Source organism: Phascolarctos cinereus, unplaced genomic scaffold (assembly GCF_003287225.1).
Source record: "Phascolarctos cinereus isolate Bilbo 61053 unplaced genomic scaffold, phaCin_HiC Scaffold_5;HRSCAF=322, whole genome shotgun sequence".
Taxonomy (NCBI): Eukaryota; Metazoa; Chordata; class Mammalia; order Diprotodontia; family Phascolarctidae; genus Phascolarctos; species Phascolarctos cinereus.
Window position 1 is genome coordinate 383,424,947 of NW_027555958.1, and position 22,738 is coordinate 383,447,684.

Below are 22,738 nucleotides of genomic sequence, written 5' to 3' on the forward strand. Positions count from 1 at the left end.
AAATGCTTTCTTTGGTTTTTTAATGCCATAGTAAAAATAGAAAGAAATTTGACCACCAGCCTGCATTCCAGTATCAATTATGGTTGACTGCAGAATGAAGAAAAACTCCTCATAGAGACCAGTGATACTCTCAGACAAAACTGTAAAAAACTCTTTGTGAATTTTTTGGAGTCAAACTCCATTCTGAATCTTTTGTTAAAAAAAAAAACCAACCAAACAAAAACTTCTCTTATGAATTTACCACCTGTCATGGATGATTGTTTTTTTTCTAACAGTATTGGTCGATTACAAAATGCTTCTTAAGAGGATAGTTATAAATAGATTATACTGTCATTGTCCATTCTGGTTTTGTCCTTTCTGGGTCAAGCGGAAGCTCACTAATCTCTTTTGTGTATTGGTTAATTGTGGTGGAGAAAGAGACTCGAGGACAAATCCGAGGTAAGCAACTGCTTTTCCTTTTTCATATTTGACTTCCGTGGTTATTTCCCCTTCATTAAACAGCATGATTCTAGACAGTTAGGCCAAATAATAACATATATAAATAATAAATGAAATAATAAGTAATCATAGTAATAATAATAGCTAGCATTTATATAGTGCTTTAAATTTTGTTAAGCATTGCACATATGTTACAACATTTGATCCTCACAGCAACCCTGGAAGACTGGTGTTGCTCATCAGCTCTTTTTTGCAGAGGAAGAAACATGCTGAGAAAGTTAAGTGACTTGCCCAGGTTATTACAGCTATTGAGTATCTGAGGTGGGTTTTGAACTCTCTTATCTGCTCTGCCATCTACCAAGTGGTTTTGCAACCTCACTGGTGGCTTCCCAACCTTAGGGCAATGGAACACTTTTCAGTTCTAACTTACAAATGAAGGCTACAAGAAGGTTAGACTGTGATTTCTGGACACTGAGCCTTAAAATTCAATCCAACTCAGCAAGCATTTTTTAAAAAAGTACCTACTATGTGCAAGGCACAATGATAGGCACTGGGGATGCAAAGATAACGTGAAAAAAATTCCTATTGCTTGTCTTCTCAATGGGTGGGTAAGGGAAGGGAAGAATTTAGAACTCAAAATTTAAAAAAATTGAATGCTAAAAATAATCAGTTTGTTAAAAAAAAAAACAAAACAACCCACACTTCCTGCCCTCAAAGAGTTTACATTCCATGTCATTGACTGAAAAATATTATCTCATTTTAATCTTCACTACAATCCTGGGAGGTAGGTGCTATGATTATCCCCATGTTACAGGTGAAAAAATTGAGGCAAACAGAGGTTAAATGAGTTGCCCAGGTCCACACAGCTAGTATCCAGGGTCACATTTGAACCAACACATAATAACAGTGGAAAGATTACTGGTTCTGGAATTAGAGGAACTGGCTTTAAAATCTGTACCTGTTGTTCCTGCCTGTGTGATCTTGGGCAAATCACTTAACTTGTGTGGGCCTCAGTTTTCTCATCTGTGAAATGAGAGGGTTAGGTCTGATGACCTGAAGTATTCCAGCTGTATCTCATAATTCTGTGTAAATGTCTTAAGTACACAGAGGATAATTTGAGAATAGAAAAGCATGAAATAATAGAGTCACAGACCAAGAAGTCCATCCCCCTCCATCCAAGGTGGACTGTGTTATTGTTCAGTTGTTTTCAGTCATGTCCAACTCTTTGTGACTCCATTTGGGGTTTTCTTGGCAAAGATGCTTGAGTGGTTTGCCATTTCCTTCTCCAGTTCATTTTACAGATGAAGAAACTGAGGCAAACGGATTTAGGTGATTTGTTCAGGGTCACACAGCTAGTAGGTGTCTGACGCTGGATTTGAATTGTCTTTCCAACTCTAGGCTTGTCACTTTATCCACTATGCCACCTAGCTGCTTTATTGTACAAGAGGACTGTACAATAATAATAATGAGAGCTAGAATTTATAGAGTGCTTTAAAGGTTTGCAAAGTGCCTTCCCTCCATTGATTATCTCCAGTCTGTCCTGTATATAGCTTGTTTGTTTATAATTGTTTGCATGCTATCTCCATCATTAGACTGTGTGCTCTTGGAAAGCAAGGACTTTTAAGAGAAATTTCAATTTAGTTTTTAAATAGTATTTTATTTTTTCTAATTACATATCAAGATAATTTTTAACATTCATTAAAATTGTTTTTGAGTTCCATATTTTCTCCTGCCCTTCCTCACCTCTTCCTTCTCTAAGATGGTAAGCAATTTCATATAGATCATATATGTGCAATCATGTAAAGTGTATTTCCATATTAGTCATGTTGTGAAAGAAGAAACAGACCAAAAGAAAAGAACTATGAAAAAAAATAAAGTTAAAATAGTAGCCTTCAATACTCAGTCAGATTCCATCAGTTCTTTCTCTGGATGTGGATAGCATTTTTCATCATGAGTCCTTTGGAACTGTCTTGGATCATTGTATTACTGAGAAGAGCTAAGTCATTCATAGTTGATCATTGCACAATGTTAGTGTGTACAGAGTTCTCCTGCTTCTGCTCACTTTACTCAGCATCAGATCATTCAAGTCTTTCCAGGTTTTTCTGAAGGCATCTTGCTTGTCATTTCTTTTCTTTTCTTTTTAATTTTATTTCTTTATTTGTTTTTAGTTTTCAACATTCACTTCTAAAAGATTTTGAGTTCTGAATTTTCTCCCTCTCTTTCCACTCCCCCCCTCCCTAAGCTTGTCATTTCTTATAGCACAATAGTATTCCATTACATTCATAAACCACAACTTGTTCAGCCATTCCCCAATTAATGGGCATCCCCTCAATTTTCAATTCTTTGCCACTACAAAAAGAGCTGCTATATATATTTTTGTACATGTACGTCCTTTTCCTTTTTTCTTTTTAAAATCATTTTGGGATACAGACCTAGTAGTGGTATTCCTGGATCAAAAGATACACAAGTTTGATTGCCCTTTGGGCATATTTCCAAATTGTTCTCCAACAACAGTGCATTAGTGTCCTAGTTTTTCCACATCCCCTTCAACATTTATCATTTTCCTTTTCTTTCACATTAGCCAATCTAATAGGTGTGACGTGGTACCTCAGAGTTGTCAACAGTGACTTAGAGCATTTTATTCATATGACTATGAATAGCTTTGATTTCTTCATCTGAAAACTGCCTATTTATATCCTTTGACCAATTATCAATTGGGGAATGATTTGTATTCTTATAAATTTGACCCAGTTCTCTATATATTTAAAAGATGAGGCCTTTATCAGAAACGCTTACTGTAACAATTGTTTCCTAGCTTTCTGCTTTCCTTCTAATCTTGGTTGCATTGGTTTTGTTTGTGCAGCCCCTTTTTAATTTAATATAATCAAAATTATCCATTTTGCATACTGTAATGTGCTCAATCTCTTGTCTGGTCATAGATTCTTCCATTCTCCATAGATCTGACAGGTAGTTTATTCCTTACTCTTCTGATTTGCTTTTGGCATCACCCTTTATGTCTAAATCGTGCACCCATTTTGACCTTGTCATGGCATATGGTATAAGATGTTGGTCTATACCTACTTTTTACCATATTGTTTTCTAGTTTTCCTAGCAGTTTCTGTCAAATAGTGAGTTCTCCTAGAAGCTGGGGTCTTTGTGTTTATCAAATGCGAGGTTGCTATGGTCATTTACTCCTGTGTTTTGTGTACCTAATCTATCTATCTATCTATCTATCTATCTATCTATCTATCTATCTATCTAACCATCTATCCACTCTTTTCTAAGCCAGTGCCACATAGCTTTGATAATTACTCCTTTATAATTTAGTTTGAGATCTGGTATGACTAGACCACTTTTCTTCACATTTTTTCCCCATGAATTTCCTTGATATTCTTGACCTTTTGTTCTTCCACAGAAATTTTATTATTTTTTCTAGCTCTATAAAATAATTTTTTGGTAATTTGGCATGGCATTGAATAAGTAAATTAATTTAGGTAGAATTATAATTTTTACTATATTGACTTGGCCTACTGATGAGCAATTGATATTTTTCCAGTTGTTTAGATCTGACTTTATTTGTGTGAAAAGTGTTTTGTAATTGTGTTCATATAATTCCTGAATTTGTCTTGGCAGGTAGACTCCCAAGTATTTTATATTGCTTACAATTATTTTAAATGAATTTCTCTTTCTATCTCTTGCTGCTTGACTTTGTTGGTAATATGTAAAAATGTTAATCATTTATGTGGGTTTATTTCATATCCTGCAACTTTGCTAAAGTTGTTAATTATTTCAAGTAATTTTTTAGTTGATTCTCTAGGATTCTCTAAGTATACTGTTATATCATTTGCAAAGAGTGATAGTTTTGTTTCCTCATTGTCTATTCTAATTCCTTCAATGTCTTTTTCTTCCAATATTGCTATAATTAGCATTTCTAGTATAATATTGAATAATACTGGTTGTAATGGGCATTCTTGCTTTATTCCTGATCTTATTGGGAAGGCTTCTAGCTTATCCCCATTACAAATAATGCTTGCTGATGGCTTTAGATAGCGTTTATTATTTTGAGGCTTTCCTCATTCATTTATTCCTTTGCTTTCTAGTGTTTTTAATAGGAATGGGTACTGCATTTCCTTTTTCTGCATCTATTGAGATAATCCTAAGATTTGTGTTGTATTTGTTGTTGATATAGTCAATTATGCTGATAGTTTTCCTAATATTGAACTAGCCCTGCATTCCTGGTATATATCTCACCTGGTCATAGTATATGATCCTTGTGATATATTATTGTAATCTCCTTGCTAGTATTTTATTTAAAATGTTTACATTGATATTTGTTAGGGAAATTGGTCTATAGTTTTATTTCTCTGTTTTCACTCTTCCTGGTTTAGATATCAGCGCCATATTTGTGTTGTAAAAGGGATTTGGTAAGACTCCTTTTTAAACTGTTTTTTTCTACTAGTTTATGTAGTATTGGAATTAATTATTCTTTAAATGCTTGATAGAATTTAGTTGTGAACCTGTCTGACCCTGGGGATTTTTTCTTAGGGAGTTCCTTGATGGCTTGTGCAATTTCTTTTTCTAAGATGTAGTTATTTAAGTATTTTTATTTTCTCTTCTGTTAAACTGGGCAATGTATATTTTTGTAAATATTCATTGATTGGGCAAAATAGTTCCTAGTAATTGCTTTAATTTCCTCATCATCAGTGGTGAATTACCCTTTTCATTTTTGATACTGGTAATTTGTTTTTTTTACTTTTTAAAAATCAGATTAATTAGTGGTTTCTCTATCTTACTGTTTTTTTTTTCATAAAACCAAATCCTAGTTTTATTTATTAGCTCAATGGTTTTCTTACTTTCTTTTCTTTTCTTTTCTTTTCTTGGTGAGGCAATTGGGGTTAAGTGACTTGCCCAGAGTCACACAGCTAATGAGTGTTATATGTCTGAGGCCAGATTTGAACTCAGGTCCTCCTGACTCCAGGGCAGGTGTTCTATCTACTGTGCCACCTAGCTGCCCCTCTTACTTTCAGTTTTATTAATCTTACCTTTTGTTTTCAAGATTTCCACTTTGATGTTTAATAGGAGATTTTAAATTTGTTCTTTTTCTAGTTGTTCAGTTTCATACCCAATTTATTGATCTGCTCTTTCTGTTTCATTTATGGAAGAGTTTAGAGACAACATTTCCCCTAAGTAATGTTTTGGCTACATCCCAGATTTTGGCATGTAGTCTCATATTGTCATTCTCTTTAATGAAATTGTTGTTTCTGTGATTTGTTTGACCCACTCATTCTTTAGGATTAGATTATTTAGTTTCCAATTAATTTTTAATATATCTTTCCACTGCCCTTTATTTAATGTAATTTTTATTGTGTTATGATCTGGAAAAGATGCATTTAATATTTCTGCCTTTGTACATTTGATTGTGAGATTTTTATGCCTTAGTACATGATTAATTTTTGTGTAGGTACCATGTGCCACTGATAAAAAGGTATATTCTTTTCTGTCCCCATTCAGTTTTCTCCAGAGGTCTATCATATTTGACTTTTCTAAAATTCTATTCACCTTAATTTCTTTCTTGTTTATTTTGTGGTTAGATTTACCTAGTTCTGAGAGAGGAAAATTGAGGTCTTCCTAGTATAGTTTTACTATCTATTTACTATAGTTTTACTGTATTTCCTTGTGTAACTCATTTAACTTCTTTAAGAATTTGGATGCTATACCACTTGGTGCATATATGTTTCGTATTGATATTGCTTCATTGTCTAAGGTACCTTGTATTATTACTATTATTATTAAAATTTATTTTCAGCTTAAATACAAAATAAGAAAAAAAACATTGCCATATACATAGCAGAACATAAGAGAGGATTCAAGATAAAGCAATAAATTTCCATTTCAAGAAAACCTATATAATGAGTACTACACATTATTTTTAAAGCTGTCCATCTTTTCTTAGCTTCATTGTATGTTTTCTTTTGTCTTCTGCTGTGCACTTTTTACTTTTTTTTGCCCCATTCCTCCTTCTCTCCTCCCCCACAAGGCTACAATTAAGCCTGGATACACACACACACATGCACACACACACATATATGTATAAATACATATATACATACATATTCATAGATATCCATAAACATACACATATACACTCAAATGCATATACATAAGACCACATTATGCTTATTTCCACTTGTAATCTGTTTCTCTGAAGGTGGATGGTAATCTTCCTTCATAAGTCTAAGTCTTTCCACATTTTTCTAAATCTACCAGCTCATCATTTCCTGCACCAGAATAATATTCTGACCTAATCACATTGTATTTGGGAGATTGTCTGTCTATGGTACCTTTTAGCGAGACATAGTTTCCTTCCTTATCTCTTTTAATTAGACCTGTTTTTGCTTTTCCTTTGTCTGAGATCAGGATTGCTACCCACCCTTTTTTTTTTATGTTAGCTGAAGCATATCAGATTCTGCTCTAGCCCCTTACCTTTACTCTGGGTGTGTCTCTCTGCTTCAAGTGTGTTTCTTGTAAACAATATATTGTAGGATTCTGATTTTTAATCCACTCTGCTGTCTGCTTCCATTTTATAGATGAGTTCATCCTATTCACATTCACAGTTATGATTACTGTGTATTTCTCTCCATCCTATTTTTCCTCCTGTTTATCCTTCTCTTTCTTTTTTCATCCTGTTCATCCTCACCAGTGTTTTGCTTCTGACCATAACCTCCCTAATCTGCACTCCTTTCTGTCAATTCTCCACCTCTCCCCCTTTCTAAACATTCTTTCCTCCCACTTCCTTATAGGGCAAGATAGATTTCTATACCCAACTGATTGTGTATGTTATTCCCTCTTTGAGCCAATTCTGATGGCAGTAAGGTTCAAGCAATCATACCCCAACTCCATCTTCTTCTCCACTGTAATAGGTCTTTCATACCTCTTCATATGAGATAATTTACCCCATTCTACCCCTTTCCTTCTGTTCCCAGTGTAATCCTCTTTCTTGCCCCTTAGTTTTTTTGGGAGGTGAGGTCATATCATCCCATCAAAGTTACCTTATACTCATACTCTCTGTTTGTATAGTCCTACCTGCCCTAATACTGATACAGTTCTTAAGAGTTACTAGTATCATTTTCCCATGTAGGAATGCAAACAGTTTAACCTTATTGAATTCCTTTTGTTTTCTTTTTCCTTTTTAACTTTTATGCTTCTCTTGAGTTACATTTGAAAATTTTAAAAAAATTGTTCAGCTCTGATCTTTTCATCAGGTGTACTTGATAGTCCTCTATTTCATTGAATGACCATTTTTTCCCTTGAAGGATTATGCTCAGTTTTGCTGGGTAAGTGGTTCTTGGTTGTAGTCCTAGTTCCTTTGCCTTCCAGAATATCATACTCCATTCTGTCTGATCCTTTAATGTAGAGGCTTCTAAATCCTGTGTAATCCTGACTGTGGCTTCATGATATTTGAATTGTTTCCTTCTGGCTGCTTGCAATATTTTCTCCTTGACTGGGAGTTCTGGAATTTGGCTGTAATGTTACTGGGAGTTTTCATTTTGAGATCTCTTTAAGGAGGTGATCAGTGGATTCTTCTAATATCTATTTTACCCTCTAGTTCTAGGATATCAGTTGTCCTTGATAATTTCTTGAAAGATGCTATCCAGGTTCTTTTATTGCTTTCAGGTAGTCCAATAATTCTTAAATTATCTTCCCTGGAGCTGTTTTCCAGGTCATTTATTTTTCAGTGAGATATTTCCACATATTCTTTTTTTTTCATTCCTTTGATTTTGTTTGATTGATTTTTGATGTCTCATGGAGTCATAAGCGTCTTCTTGTCCAATTCTAATTTTTAAGGAGTTATTTTCTTCAGTTAGCTTTTTTTTAAACCTCAATTCCATTTGGCCAATTCTACTTTTGAAGGAGATGTTGTCTTCAGTAAATTTCGATTCATCTTTTTCTAATTTTGGTGTTTCTTTTACCAAGCTGTTGATTCTTTTTTCATGATTCTCTTATATCACTCTCATTTCTTTTCCTGTTTTTTCTTCCACCTCTCTTATTTGCTTTTTAAAATCCTTTTTGATCTCTTCCAGGAATTCTTTTTAAAGCATTTTTTTTGGGGGGCTAGGCAATGGGGTCAAGTGACTTGCCCAGAGTCACACAGCTAGTAAGGGTTATGTGTCTGAGGCCGGATTTGAACTCAGGTACTCCTGACTCCAGGGCCAGTGCTCTATCCACTGCACCACCTAGCTGCCCCCCCCCCCAAATTCTTTTTTGGGCCTAATACCAATTCACATTTTTTCTTTGAGGCTTTGCAGGTAGGCAGTTTTGACATTGTTGTCAAACTTTTGAGCTTATGTTTTGATCTTCCCTGTCACCATAATAACTTTCTATGGTCAGGTTTTTTGTTTATTTGTTTGTTTTTGCTCATTTTCCAATCTATTTTGTTACTTTTAAAGTTGAGCTCTGTTTCTGGGATCGAGAGCGCGGTGTCCTAAGCATCTTGTGTTGGGGTGCAGGCCGTGGCTGCTTGTCTGGTGCTGTTCAGGTACCATGTGGGGTCCTGGTTACTCACCTGGTGCTGTGTTTGGGCTGTGGGGGATGGAGGGAGGGGACGGTTGCTTACTTGGTGCTGTGTTGGGGCCACAGTGTTTCTGGTGCTGTGCTATGTCTCTAGGGGTTGGGGAGGGTAGGGCTGGCCTGGCCTCTCACCTGGTGCTGTTCTGGGGCCCAGGGGTGGATCAGTTCACACCTTTGCCAACAGTGCATTAGTGTCCCAATTTTCCCACATCCTCTCCAACATTTGTCATTTTCCTTTTTTGTCATATTAGCCAATCTGATAGGTGTGAAGTGGTGCCTCAGAGTTGTTCTAATTTTCATTTTCCTAATTAATATTAATTTAGAACATTTTTTCATGTGCCTATAGATAGCTTTGATTTCTTCATCTTAAAACAGGCTATTCTTATCCTTTCACCATCTATCAATTAGGGAATGACTTGTGTTCTTATGAATTTGACTCAGTTCTCTATAATTTGAGAAATAAGGCCTTTATCAGAGAAACACAGTATAAAAAATTTCCCCCCAGTTTTCTGCTTTGTTTTGTGTAAACCTTTTTAATTTAATGAAATTAAAGTTATCCATTTTACATCCCATCTAATGATCTCTATCTCTTGTTTGGTGATAAATTCTTCCTTTCTCCATAGATCTGACAGGTAAAATATTTCGTGCTCCCCTAATTTGCTTATGGTATCACTCTTTATGTCTAAATCATGTATCCATTTTGACCCATCATGTGCCCGTTTTGACCGATGCCCTATTCTTGCTGATGACATCTCTCTTCCTTGGACTGAGTTCCAGAGCTTAGTTTGGGGAACAGGACTCAGATCTTTTCTGTTCTCTCTCATCCTGTTCCTCAGCAAAAACACAGAGCCCTAGGTTTAGGTTTTTGATAAAAATTTACAGGGGCATATTTAGAGGAATGAAATGACAGAGAAAGGAAAAATTGGCAAGTTTACCAAACTCTTACCAGGTAATCGTGTTGGTTCTATATATTCTTTTTCAGTTCCTTATCAGCTGACCTAGCTTTTTGTTACAGTCTTCTTATAGGTCTTTAGTTTTATACTTTTGTAGTCTTTCTTGAGTCTTATAGGCCAGTTCAAGGTTTTTCTCCAACTCTCCCCTTCCCTTTCAGAAGAAACCAAAGTTCCCTCCTATCTCTTTTCTGACCTACTCTCTATCTTTGGTTTTACAAGAACATTCTAGACTTTTGGGTAGGACAGTGTCAAATTGGCCTTTTCCAATCTTGAGCACAATTAATTTTCAGCTCTGAAGCTTTTCCTCAGGATTAAGCCTTCCCATGCTTCAGTCATAAACTGGTATCTTAGTCACTCCTCTACATATGGTGAATGGAAGAGAAGAGGGGACAATAGCTTGCCAAGAAAGCAGGTAATAGAGCAAGGCAGGTAGAGGCGATTGAAGAATTTGATGCTGCTAGTAAGGGCTTCATTGAAAAATACCTCATTATGGAATCTGGAGTGGTAGGGAGGGGGCAAAAGAAGTTAGAAGAAGAATAATATGGGGATATGGTGATAGGCTGAAGGACTCAATCAAAGCAGTTTTGGTGGGAGTTAGGGAATTTCCAGGTGTGTTGACACCTGGTACTACACCAGGGTACTGGGTAGTACACCAAGGAAGCTGAAGCTAGTGTATCTCTATCTGCTAAGCTCAGGGCCCATTGGAGCTATGCTAAAAGAGTGTCTTCACTGAGTTTGACATAAATATGATGAACCCCAGGGAGGGATAAAGAGAGACCAATCAACTATTGGAAAGGGAATAGTCTGGAAATCTTGTAAGGATTGGTCCTTGGTTATCCCTGCACTTCCAACCTGGGTGAGATGGGGACACCAAGTCTTTTTTTTTTTTAATTGAAATTAAGTTAAAAGGAATTAGGGTTGTTTCTCCTTCATTCTTGAAGAAGACTGTGACATCAGGGAGGATGATGTCATGATGCTATGACATTTAGGTGAATTGGATTTAAGTAAGGGAGGGCTATGTAAAGTTATTAGCCTCACTTTCTCCTCCAGAGTCATCTGAGTTCAGTGGCAAGATACAGATTTTGATATTGATCAAGATATAGATTACTGGAGATGGCCCTGAATGCAATGGGAGACCTTGGCCTTTTTAAGTTAAGGTCCTTCCCAGGTCTCAGTTTGACTGAGGCAATGCCCAGTGATTAAGGCTAGGTAAGCAATGAGATAAAGAATGGCCTTTTTTACCTAGTTAAAAAAAAGAAAAGCAACAATCTGGAGGGAAAGCTCCTCAGAGTTTCAGGCCAACACAGAAAAATTGCTATTTACATTCACTCTGAGCCAATCAGGGCCCAAACAATGACCAAGTGGGGCTTGGCTTGGGACCTATTGTTGACCAATCAATGAGAGCAAGAGTGATTTGGGTTTAAGGCAAGGTCCTTAAGAAAGAAATCTAGCTTATAAACCCCAAGATATCTTGTGAGGTTTCAGCGATCAAAATTTACATTTATTTGGGTAGAGCACCTGAAGGTAAGGGTATGATATCCTATGTAGACAGAGGAAAGAGAAGAAAAGGAAAGGGGAAAGAAAAGGAAAAAGAAAGGAAGTTGTGTTACCCAACTGGCCAGTTCTAGTGGGGTAGCTTCTACTACTACTCACAGGTTGTTGTTTGTCTATTGTTCTCAAAGAGAACCATGACATCAGGGAGGTGATGCCATGATATTCAAGTGAACTGGAATTTAGTGAGGGAGGGCTGTGCAGTCACCAGCCTCACTTTCTCCTCCAGAGCCATCTGGGTCCAATGGCAAGATACAGATCAGGATGACTGAAGATGGCCCTGGATGCAGTGGGAGACCTTGCAAGGGAATCAAGGTATGAGAAAGGTGTAATATAAGGTATTCAGGCTCAGAATTTGAGATCTAAGATGTGGCCCAACTGAAGTGAATGGAGAGAAAAGGTAATTTCGGTATTGTATCTCAGTGCTTGCTACATAATAGTTGTTTAACAAATGCTTTTTTCCTTCCTTTTTCTGTCTCTTTCCTTCTCTCCCTCCTCCTCCCTTCTTTCCTTCTTCCCTTCCTCTCTCCCTTCCTTCCTTTCTTCCTCCCTTCCTTCTTTCCTTTCTCCCTCCCTTTCTTTCTCCCTCCCTCCCTTCCTCCTTTCCTTTCTTTCTTCTTTCTTTCTTTTCTTCCTTCCTTTTTCCCTCCTTCCTTCTTTCCTTCCTCCCTCCCTTCCTTTCTCCCTCCCTCCCTCCTTTCCTTCCCTCCTTCTTTCTTTCTTTCCTTCCTTCCTTTCTTCCCTCCTTCCTTCCTTCTTTTCTTTGTAGGGATAGGGGAATGACATCAAGTTATTTTCTCTTGTTATGTGGCTGAACTCCCTCTTCAAATATCTGATGACATCCTTTGCCCTACTAAATCATGTATAAATTTAGGTCCGGAGAGACTTTAGAGGCTGTGTAGTTCAAACCTCTTATTTTATAGATGAAGAAGTTAAATAAGTTGCCTAAGTTTATACAAGCAGAGCTGAGGTTTGAACCTAGATCCTCTGAATGCTGAGAAGACAAAAGATCTTTACTGCAGTTTTTATAACAAACGACTCACAGTGTTCCATTTAGATCATTTGTGTTGACATTTTCAGGTATTGGACTTTGTCTCAGTAGGAGTTGCCTCATGAAGCATTTCCTAGGTCCTGGGCTTTGCATATGATGGCTCACAATGTAGTGGTAAGCAATTGTTTAAAACTGAGAGCACACTTTCTTTTGGATGGCTAACCAGGTCCAACTTAAGCTTCAAATACTGTGCAAAATTACCTTTGGGTTGATCTATGTTATATAAAATATATGGTACAACTGTGATCTTTGGGGTTGCTACTATTTAGCCTGCGGCTGTGATACTGTTGGAGTGGGTGTGGGTACTATTCCCCAAAAGGTGTAGATCAAAACCCATCTGTTTCTTCCCATGCTAAGCCTCTCTTGTCCATGTTCTCCTGCTGTTTCTCCCCCATAGTGAGAGGTGAGTCCACCCCAGGATTCTGGGGACTTTTCTCTAGAGCTCTTGTCATTATATAGATACTAATGGAGGCCGTGGACTGTCCATTTGCTATCTCTCACTGTTTTCTAGTCAAATACCTTGGTCAACATCCCTCACCCCACTTCTCCAATAGAATTCTTTACTGGTCATATGCTATGTCCAACTCAAGCCTTATTGCCCGTTAGTTAATCTAGAACATTAATTCTTCATTAGGCTGTGGTATTCTATTACTTGTAGTCATATAGCATCACATAACCACAAGAAGAAGAATAAAAACTTACAGAATGTGCTTTAGAATTTGCTGAGCACAGTTTTATATATAAAATCTTATATGATCCTCATAGGCAGATAGTGAAATTATTATTATTGTCCATTTTTCAAGAGCACAAACTGAAGCTCATAGAAATTAAATGACTGGCTCAAGGTCAGAGACCTTAAAAGTGGTAGTATTAGGGTTTGAAACTAGATATTCTGATGCCAAATTTAATTGTGTTCTTTATACAATATCATGTCATATGGTTCTTCTGAACATCCCAAATGTCATAGTATGTCAGGGGGACAGCATTTTTGTGTGAAGAATGCTGGATCTGTAATCAGGGGAAGCAGTTTCTAATTCTGAGTGGAGGCTTATCAGACTCTGGGCAAGTCACTTAAAACCTTTCAAAGATTAGTTTAATCATCTCTAAAATGGAAATGTTAATAGTTATGGTGCCTACTTCACAAGGAGGTCCTGAGGATTGGATGAGATAATGTATGTAAAATACTTTGCATCCCTTTGCTGTGACATAAGGTAGTTATCATTAAAGGTCTCATTCTTCTCATCTCACATTTGATAACATTCAGATAAAAATGGTTCTGGGAGAAGGTCCTATTCTGTTTTTGTCCTTTTATTATTATCTTTTTAAAAAATAGGTTTTTGGGGGGCAGCTAGGTGGCATAATGGATAGAGCACCAGCCCTGAAGTCAGGAGGACCTGAGTTCAAATCCACTCTGAGACCAAATACTTGACACTAGCTGTGTGACCCTGGGCAAGTCACTTAACCCCAACTGCCTAAAAATAAAAAAAGTAAATATTTAAATAAACAAAAAAAAAAGGTTTTTTTTTTTACTGATAGCCAGCCAGGCAGTACAGTGGATAGAACGTTGGAGTTGGAGTCAGGAAGTGGTGGTGGTGGGGTCAAATCCCACCTCAGATGCTGAGTAGCTCTGTGACTATGGGATAAGTCACTTAAACTCTTTCAGTCTCAGTTACCTAATCTATAAATTGGGGATAAAAACAGCACTTACCTTCCAGGGTTTTTTTGTGAGGATTTACATGAGTTAGCCTACGTAAAGCATTTTACAAACCTTAACACTATATAAATACTGGCTACTAGATCTTTGTTTTATATGTTGTCTAGGTTTCCCTTAGTATCACTTGCCTCTTTTTTCTTAAAGTTATACCTTACAACAAAGTTGTTTTGTTTTTAAAGAGGAAGGAAAAAAACTGCAATAAATGATATCAACACATTGAGAAAATTTGATGTTATATACATTATTCACCTCTGCAGATCACAACTTCTGAAAGGAAAGGGGGAGGCATCTTCATATTTCTCCTTTGAGGCCAAACCTTTTCTTTGTAATTTCACAGCATTCTGTTTTAATTGTTTTGTAGTGGATGTTCTTTCCATTTGTATTGTTATAGTCATTGTGTATGCTGTTTTCCTAACTCTGCTTATTTCACTTTTTCTTAGTTCATGTCAGTCTTCCCATGCTTCTCTGTATCCATATTTGTCGTTTCTTATTGCACAGTAATAGTCCATCTCATCAATACGCCAGAATTTATTTATCCGTTCCGAAATATTGGGCATCTACTTTGTTGCTATAAATATTTTGGTGTATGTGGAACCTTTCTTTTTGTCATTGGCTTCCTTAGGGTATATTCCAGCAGTGGAATCTCTAGGTCAAAGGGTATGGATATTTTAATAATTTTATTTGCCTATTTTCAAATTACTTACCAGAATGTTTGTACCTATGCACCAAGCTCTATCAACAGTGCATTAATGTGCTTGTCTTTCCATAGTCCCTCCAACATCAACTATTTCTACCATCTGTTATCTTTGCTAATTTGCTGAGTGTGAGGTGAAACATCAAAGTTGTATTGATTTATTTTTTTCTTATTTTTTAGTGATATGGAGCATTCCTTCCTATGGTTGCTAACAGCTTGCAATTTTTCTTTTCAGAGCTGTATTCATATCATTTGACCACTTCCCATTCCTTTATTTTTAATGTTTGGTAAACTATTATTCAAGTAAGATAATATGATTGCTTTTTGTACTTGAATAAGTGCTGGGACATAGGTTTATCTTCTAGATTCACTGAACTCGTCTTCAGAACAACTCAATAGACAGAACAATGGATATGAGAGGTACATCACTTTGTCTAATTGTATAAAGTATCTCATTGGTGTTTTTCTTGGTATAATATTAAATTTGTAGATTAATTTTGATAGTATTGTTTTCTTTTAAATTAGCAAGACCTGGCCATGAACAATGAATATTTCTCCAATTATTTAGCACTTTAAAAAAGATTTAGTATTCATCTTGCATGTTTGTCTTGACACAAAATTAATCCCTAGATAGCTACAATTTGTTAATTAAAATGATATTTTGTCACTTTTCCTGCTTTTTTATTAATAACATGTGTACAGAAATGCTGATGGGTGCTTTCCCTCATAAAAAAAAAAGATCAGTTTGAAAGAGAATTCTTCATGGTAAATGTCCCTCAGGGCAGATAATAACTACTGAAATTCAAGTTAGCTTCTGGGGTGATCTTGGCCAAGACACCAGAAAGGTCTTCGTGTGAACACATAAGCTCTATACCTCAGAAGTTTTTAGTATCTGAGTCAGCTTACTCTTTTTCTAATTTCCTTTCTTGTATGAGAGCTGTATTTAATGAAATTTTTTTTCAATTGATGAATTTGCTTTTCCTGCTTCTACCCTGCCCTCCTCCAATGAGAAAGAAAGAAAAACAAAATCTTTTTTTATTTTTACAAAGATTAATAGTCAAGCAAAAACACATTTCCTCATTGGTCATGTCCAAAAAAAAAAAGGGTCAATCTTCATTCTTGAGTTCATCACCTCTGTTGCAGGATGTAGGCAATATGATTCATCATGAGTCCTCTAGAATTGTGGTTGATCATGAAAGCTTCTGTTCAAGACAGGCAAGTCATTCTTCCCTGCCTACATTCATAAGAGAATAAGAGTGAATGAAGAGCTCCTCCAATATGTCTTACATCTTCCCTAGTAACAGAGGCAGACATTTTTTGATTGCTTTCACTGCTTATACTCAATGTTATTTAGGACTTTTGGAAAATAAAGACATTAACTTAGTCCAAATGATAGTTATACATTTGAATGCCTCTGTCTCATGTTATTTCTAACAAAAGGTACTGTTTCAAGTGTCAGGAATATTCCCCTACAAGACAGGGAACATTTTGTCACTTACTGAGGTCTCAATGGTATAGTAAAAAGACTATTGAATATGAAGTCAGAAGACCTAAGTTCAAATCAATCAGTAAACATCTATTAAGTACCTACTATGCGTTAGGCACTAGGCCAAGTGGTAGGGATACAAAAAGAGTCAAAAGATGGTCCCTGCCCTCAAGGAGCTCACAATCCTTGGAAGCCTGAAAGCTTCACACGCTGCTCCTGATTATATCTTCTGGAGCCGAGCAGAACAAGGAGGGAAGCATGTTTTTAGGCACTGAGGCTTCGCTGATACCACAGTGTGGTACAGTGGGAAGAGCACCGGTTCTGGAATCAGAGGACACTAACTGTGCGATCCTGGACAAATCATTTAAGTTCCCTGAGAAGAGGAAAGTTTTGCTGTCACAAGGTTCAGGTTAGGTCTTTTCTTCAGTAGGTACCCGAGTATACAGAAATGCCACAGGAAAGCCTAAGACATCATCAGGTAATTATGGAGGGCTCATAGACTGTTAGAGCTGGGAGATACCTTGCATATCATACAATCCAAGCCTTTTAGTTTGCAAATGTATGGGTAGCTAGATGGCGCAGTGGATAGAGGGCCTGGCCTCGCCTCGCCTCAGACACTTATTTGCTGTGTGACCCTGGGCAAGTCACTTAACCATGTTTGCCTCAGTTTCCTCATCTGTAAAATGAGCTGGAAAAGAGACCACTCCAGTGTGTTTGCCAAGAAAACCCCAAAAGGGGTTGTGAAGAGTCAGACACAACTGAAACAACTGAACAACAACAATAACAGTAGGGAAACTAGGCCACCAAAGTAACATCAACTGAAGGAACTTGGGATATTTAGAGATTTTTTTTCAAACAAACTGTTTATTGTGGCACATCAGTTGAAAGCGTATCTAAAACTGTGAGTTCTTACAGGGCAGGGACTATCTTTTCCCTCTTTTTGCATCCTCAGTGCTTAACAAATGCCTGGCACACAGTAGGTGCTTAACAAATGTTTATTGATTGATTGGATATTCTAAGTCATCCATTTTGTTTTTAAAATTATTTTTTTTTATCAGAATAGGATTAGTAACTGAAAAATGATCTCACAAATTCAGAACTAATTGTCCAATACCATCCTTTTGCAAGTGGGGTAACTGGTCCAAGGAGGTTGTGACTTGTCAAAGTATAGTGAACCTAGATTGATTTTGGAACTGTTGTTCTTTTCACTGAATTATCAATTGAGATAATAAATATTTCTTAGCACTTAGCACAGTGCTTGGCACATATTAGATATTTAATAAATGCTTATTTCTCTTCCTCCCCCCCTTCCTTTCTTTCTCCCTCCTCTCCCTTCCTCTCTTTTCCCCTTTCCTCCCTCTCTATTTCTTCCTCTCTCCTTCCCTCTCTCTATCCTTTTTCCTTCCTTCCCCCCCTTCCTCCTTTCTTTTCTTTGCTCCCTTCCTCCCTCCCTTCTTCTGTTCTTGCCTTTCATCTTCCCATTGTACTGCTGCCTCATCATTGGGACCTCAGCCCCAGAGATGGCAGTATCTCTCCTTTCCAACTTGTTCTGTTTGGCTCCAAAGTGTAGAACTAAGAAGGTTGAGTGGAACTAGCAGAGAGCCAGGTTTATTTCAGCTTGATGGAAGAAAAATCTTCCCAACAATGAGAGTTCTGCAAAAGCAGAATGGGAAGTAGTAGGTTCTCTCGTGGGAGATTAAAGTAGAGTCCAGATTATGAAGAGGATTCCTATTCATGTACATATTATATCAGATAATCTTTGAGGCTCCTTCTACCTTGGAGATTCTGTGATTAAAGATATTTGCTGCCATTTATAAAGCAAGTCACATTATTCTGTGCTGTATTTCTATGGATGCCATGTTTATAAATATATATTTGTAAATATACAAATATTAAATATAATTAAAATTATTGGATATTAAATACATATACATACATATGCATTATTTCCAAAATAATATCTATAGTACATTATATAAAAATTATTCCTATGAAATCAGCCTATGGAAGAAAAAAATTCTATTTAAAAGGCAGTGATTTTTACCAAAAGCATTTAAAACAATATTGGCAATATGACATGGAATGAGCATTCATTTACTGTATAGGACTTACTTATAAGCATTGCCAGAAGTTAAAATGTGATTTATTTAAATGTCATTATAAATCTAATAAACTTGGAGTATTTTTGATGGCACAAGTACTGTTATTTTGATTAGTTTTGAATTTATGACAGTCATTTTGCTGTCTCTATTCTTATTCAGATTAAAAATCATTTTATAAAACAAAATGGATGGTTTAAAATATTGTTTAGATGGCTAGTTATTATGCCTTTGATAGAATAATAGTTCCTTGAATGTTTATTTTCTCTAGTAAAGAAGTACATTCATCACAGACAAATTCATTGTCTAATAATCTAGAATTAGACAAATTTCCATTTATTTTCTCCATCTGTATTAAGGCTAAATAGAAAGGCTAAAATCAATCAACCAACAAGTATTTATTGAGCAACTATTGTGGTTTTAAATCCATAGTAAATAGTTTGAGAAATTAATTATCTGACCATAAATTCATAGCTGGAAATTGATCATCATTCTTTTATAAAGAACAAACCCCCAACATTTGGCAGAGGGTACAGTCATAATATAAGAAGCCATACCATAAAGTAATATGACTAATTATAAAACAAACACACCAGGATTTAAACAAGTGTTGTCCTCTTCACAGTTGTCAGCTTGGGAGCTTATATGTTTAATTTAACCACACCGCCATTGCCCCAAATATTTGGCAGTGCTCTTGGAGATTACCTTCTTGGCCTTAGCCACTGAATGGCCTCATGGTACCAAGTCTTTATCCTTTAAAGGTGAATCTGATTTTAGAATCAATCAAAATCACTTCAAGCTAAGATAAGGTGAATGTTGTCAGCTGACTAGTATTTTGTGCCCAATATGAGGCGTGTTTATAAAAGTGATGAGTTTGATTTTTTTTTCCTGATTGAGTCATAACTACTTCTGAAGCCAGCTATGAAAGAGATGTTCTAGAAATATTTTAAGCAATGATAGTGTTGTAGTCTAGGGGAGAGAAACAAATGAACCATCAAACGTTTTTCTTTGTTTTTGTTTTAGGTCTAGTTGATCTCTGTCCTATAATAACTAACATTTATATTGCACTTTAGGGTTTGCAAAGCAGTTTGCATAAATTATTTTCTTTGATCCTCACAAAAACTCTGTGAAATGGATGCTATTATTACTCCCATTTTATAGATAAAGAAATTGAGGAATAAAAGAAATTAATTTTCCCTGGGTTGTGCAGCTAAATGCATATCTGAAGTGGACAAGTTTGGCATCTGTTAAATATCAGCTATCACACTATCTTAAAGTCTTTTTACTTTTAAAATTGGAAGTGGTGAAAGGTGGTCACATAGAATTGATATTTGATGTGAATACTGATGTGGTTGTTTCACATCATAGTTTGGAAAAGTATTTACCAAAAAGGATTACACAAAAGGATACCTGCAGAACTGGTTACCGAAGGCACTGTACTATATAGCAACAATTTTCAAAGAAGTAGACTGGATTAAATTATGTTGGCATGATTTAATTTCTATTTGATGGTTAAGAAGCCTTTAATATTTTGGAGTGGTTCAGGGTCATCATTGTATACATTGATTATTTATGCATAGTTAACATGCAGAAATAGTGGTGAATAGAAAGTTCCAGTTAATAGAATGCCAGACAGCAGAGTTGGAAAAAGTACTGATTTTAATGCTTCTAATATTTGCTATCTTTGTTGTTGTTGTTGTTGTTCAGCCATTTTGAATACAACTCTTTATGACCCCATTTGGGATTTTCTTGGCAAAGATACTGGAGTGTTCTGCCGTTTTCTTCTCTAGCTCATTTTACAGATGAGGAAACTGAGGCAGAGTTAGTTAAGTGAGTTGGCCAGGGTCACACAGCTAGGAAGTGTTGGAGGCCAGATTTGAACTCAGGAAGATGCATCTGCCTGACTCCAGACCTGCCTGCTACTCTACCCATTGTACCACCTAGCTGCCCCCATTTGCTATCTAGACCATGCCTTAAACAGGTGGATTTCATTCTCCAGATGATGTCTTTACCAGCCATCCTCCCCAGATAACTTCAAGTTCCTCTTTTTTACTTTGTTCTGTCTTATTCTGTGTTATTTCATCTTATTTTATGCCTTTTGGTATTACATCACATTTATTTCATAATATATGTATCTCTTCCTTCCTCTTTCCAGACTCATGTCTTATAGCAAAGATTAGATAAAAAAGGGGGAAAAAAAAGCAGGTTCGCAAAACCAACCGACACCTTGACTGTGTCTGATAGTACTTGTGTTTTTCTGCATCTAGAATTCCCATCTCTGCAGTGGAGGAAGGAAGGTGCCTTGGGGGCCAATGCTGGCTGTTCACTGTCCTTGGAGAGTAGCAGAATTTAGTTTCCATTCTTCCCCATTTACCTCGCCACTCCTGTGGTTGTTTTCCTGCTTCTTCCTTCCCTCTGCATCTGTTCACACGTCTTCCCATATGTTCCCGAATTCTTTACATTGGTGCTCCTTACAGTGTGGTTATGTTCTAAAGAAGCAGCATGGTGTGACGGATAGAGTGTTGGACACGGAGTCAGAAAGGACACGATTTAATTCTTATTTCTGACATTAGCTGTGTGACCATTGTCAAGTCATTCCCCTCTTGAAATCCATTTCCTCATCTGTGTATAAAATGAGATTATGCTAGATGGCCTCTGAGGTCAGCTGTAAATCTATTTTCTATTACGTTTACATGCCACAGTTTGTTCAGCCACTCCCCAAGGTATTGGTACTGACTTGGTTTCTAAATAACTATTCTGTTGTTTATCAGACCTTTCTCTTTGCTTTACCATCTTGATACATCATTATCATCATCATTGGCAACAATAACTAACATTTATATTAACTTTTTGCAAAGTGCTATACATATGTTATTTCATTTGATCCTCACAACAATTCTGGGAGGTAAGTGCTATTATCATCCTTATTATGCACAGGAAGAAATTGAGGCTTAGAGACATTAAGTGACTTGCCTGGGGTCGCACAGGTAATAAGCATCTGAGGTAGCATTTGAACTTGATTCTTCCTGATTTCAAGTCCAATGTGCAATCCACCGCACCACCTAGCTGCATTGACAGTGGGATTTAGGGGTCAGAACATAAGAATGCCTTAGCTGAGGTGCCTCTCAGGGGTAGTGTGGCAGGCATAATGGTTTAGGGAATGGTAAATTAAGTTTCCCAGAGATTAGAGGATTTAGTAGTCATTAGTGTTTATACAGAGAATGATTTATTTATAACAAAGCAAAATCAGTACATTCACTTTTAAATATAAATAAGCTACTTGATTCCAAATAGAACAAAGAGCAAAAAGAAGGCTGTGAACAAAGGGTCTTCTGTGTCACTTAGTCGGCACTCCTGGGAGCCCAGCAGCCTTTTCCTGGTTTTGGTGTCTCTTAGCTCCTGCTCAGTTGCTAAGCAGTCTGGAGTTTCAGGGTTTAAGTACCTCTCCGGACCAGACTTCTTGCTAGTAGTCATTATCTTCCCCAGGTCTGTTGAATCCACCTGGTCTGAATCTTTATGTTTCTCTGAAATGCCTTTTGGAACAATCTTCTTTCTTTGGCTGTCCTGAGGCAATCATCGTACTTCCTCTCCTCCCAGAGAGCATTTGCTCCAAACCTGTCTATTTCTTGCAGATGAGGTCCAGAATTTTTTTGGGAACTTATCTAAGGTCAAGTAGCTGTTAGGAACAGAGCAATGAGGACCAGAGCCTTTGACTTGTTTCTGCATTATGTTTATACAGTTTTTATTTTCATTGCTCATAGACATTTTACCGAAGGACACAAAGCATGGTGAATCATTAGTACTCTATAAACTGTCACTGGGCTGATGTCCTAGAAAGACTCCTGAGGGCTTTTATTCAAGGCACTTGGGTCTGATCCCAGCTCTGACCCATTACTAACTGTATGATCTTAAGCAAGTCACATATCATTCATAGCCTCAATTTCCTTCTAAATTAAATGAGAATGATAATACTTGTCTTTGGAAAACTTAAGGTGCTATGTGAGGATTAAATATTTTCAAATCTATCCCAATGTACCTTTTATAAGTTTAGAATTTAGCTGAAATAGTTATTTTAAGGAAATGCTATATTTTATGCAATATTAGTATTTCTGTCACAAAATCCCTTAAAACCTTTAGTTGAATTAATAGAGATTCACTGCCCCATCCTCTCTCATTATCTTCTC

General features: G+C 36.6%; 1 long non-coding RNA gene across 1 annotated transcript; it reads left to right on the plus strand.

The window, feature by feature from the left end:
* Positions 1-138: 138 nt before the first annotated feature.
* Positions 139-12,672, plus strand: LOC144457817 (uncharacterized). Its single transcript, XR_013487340.1, has 3 exons — positions 139-438; positions 11,740-11,825; positions 12,591-12,672. It is a non-coding gene; the product is annotated as an uncharacterized LOC144457817 (long non-coding RNA).
* The last annotated feature ends 10,066 nt before the right edge of the window (positions 12,673-22,738 follow it).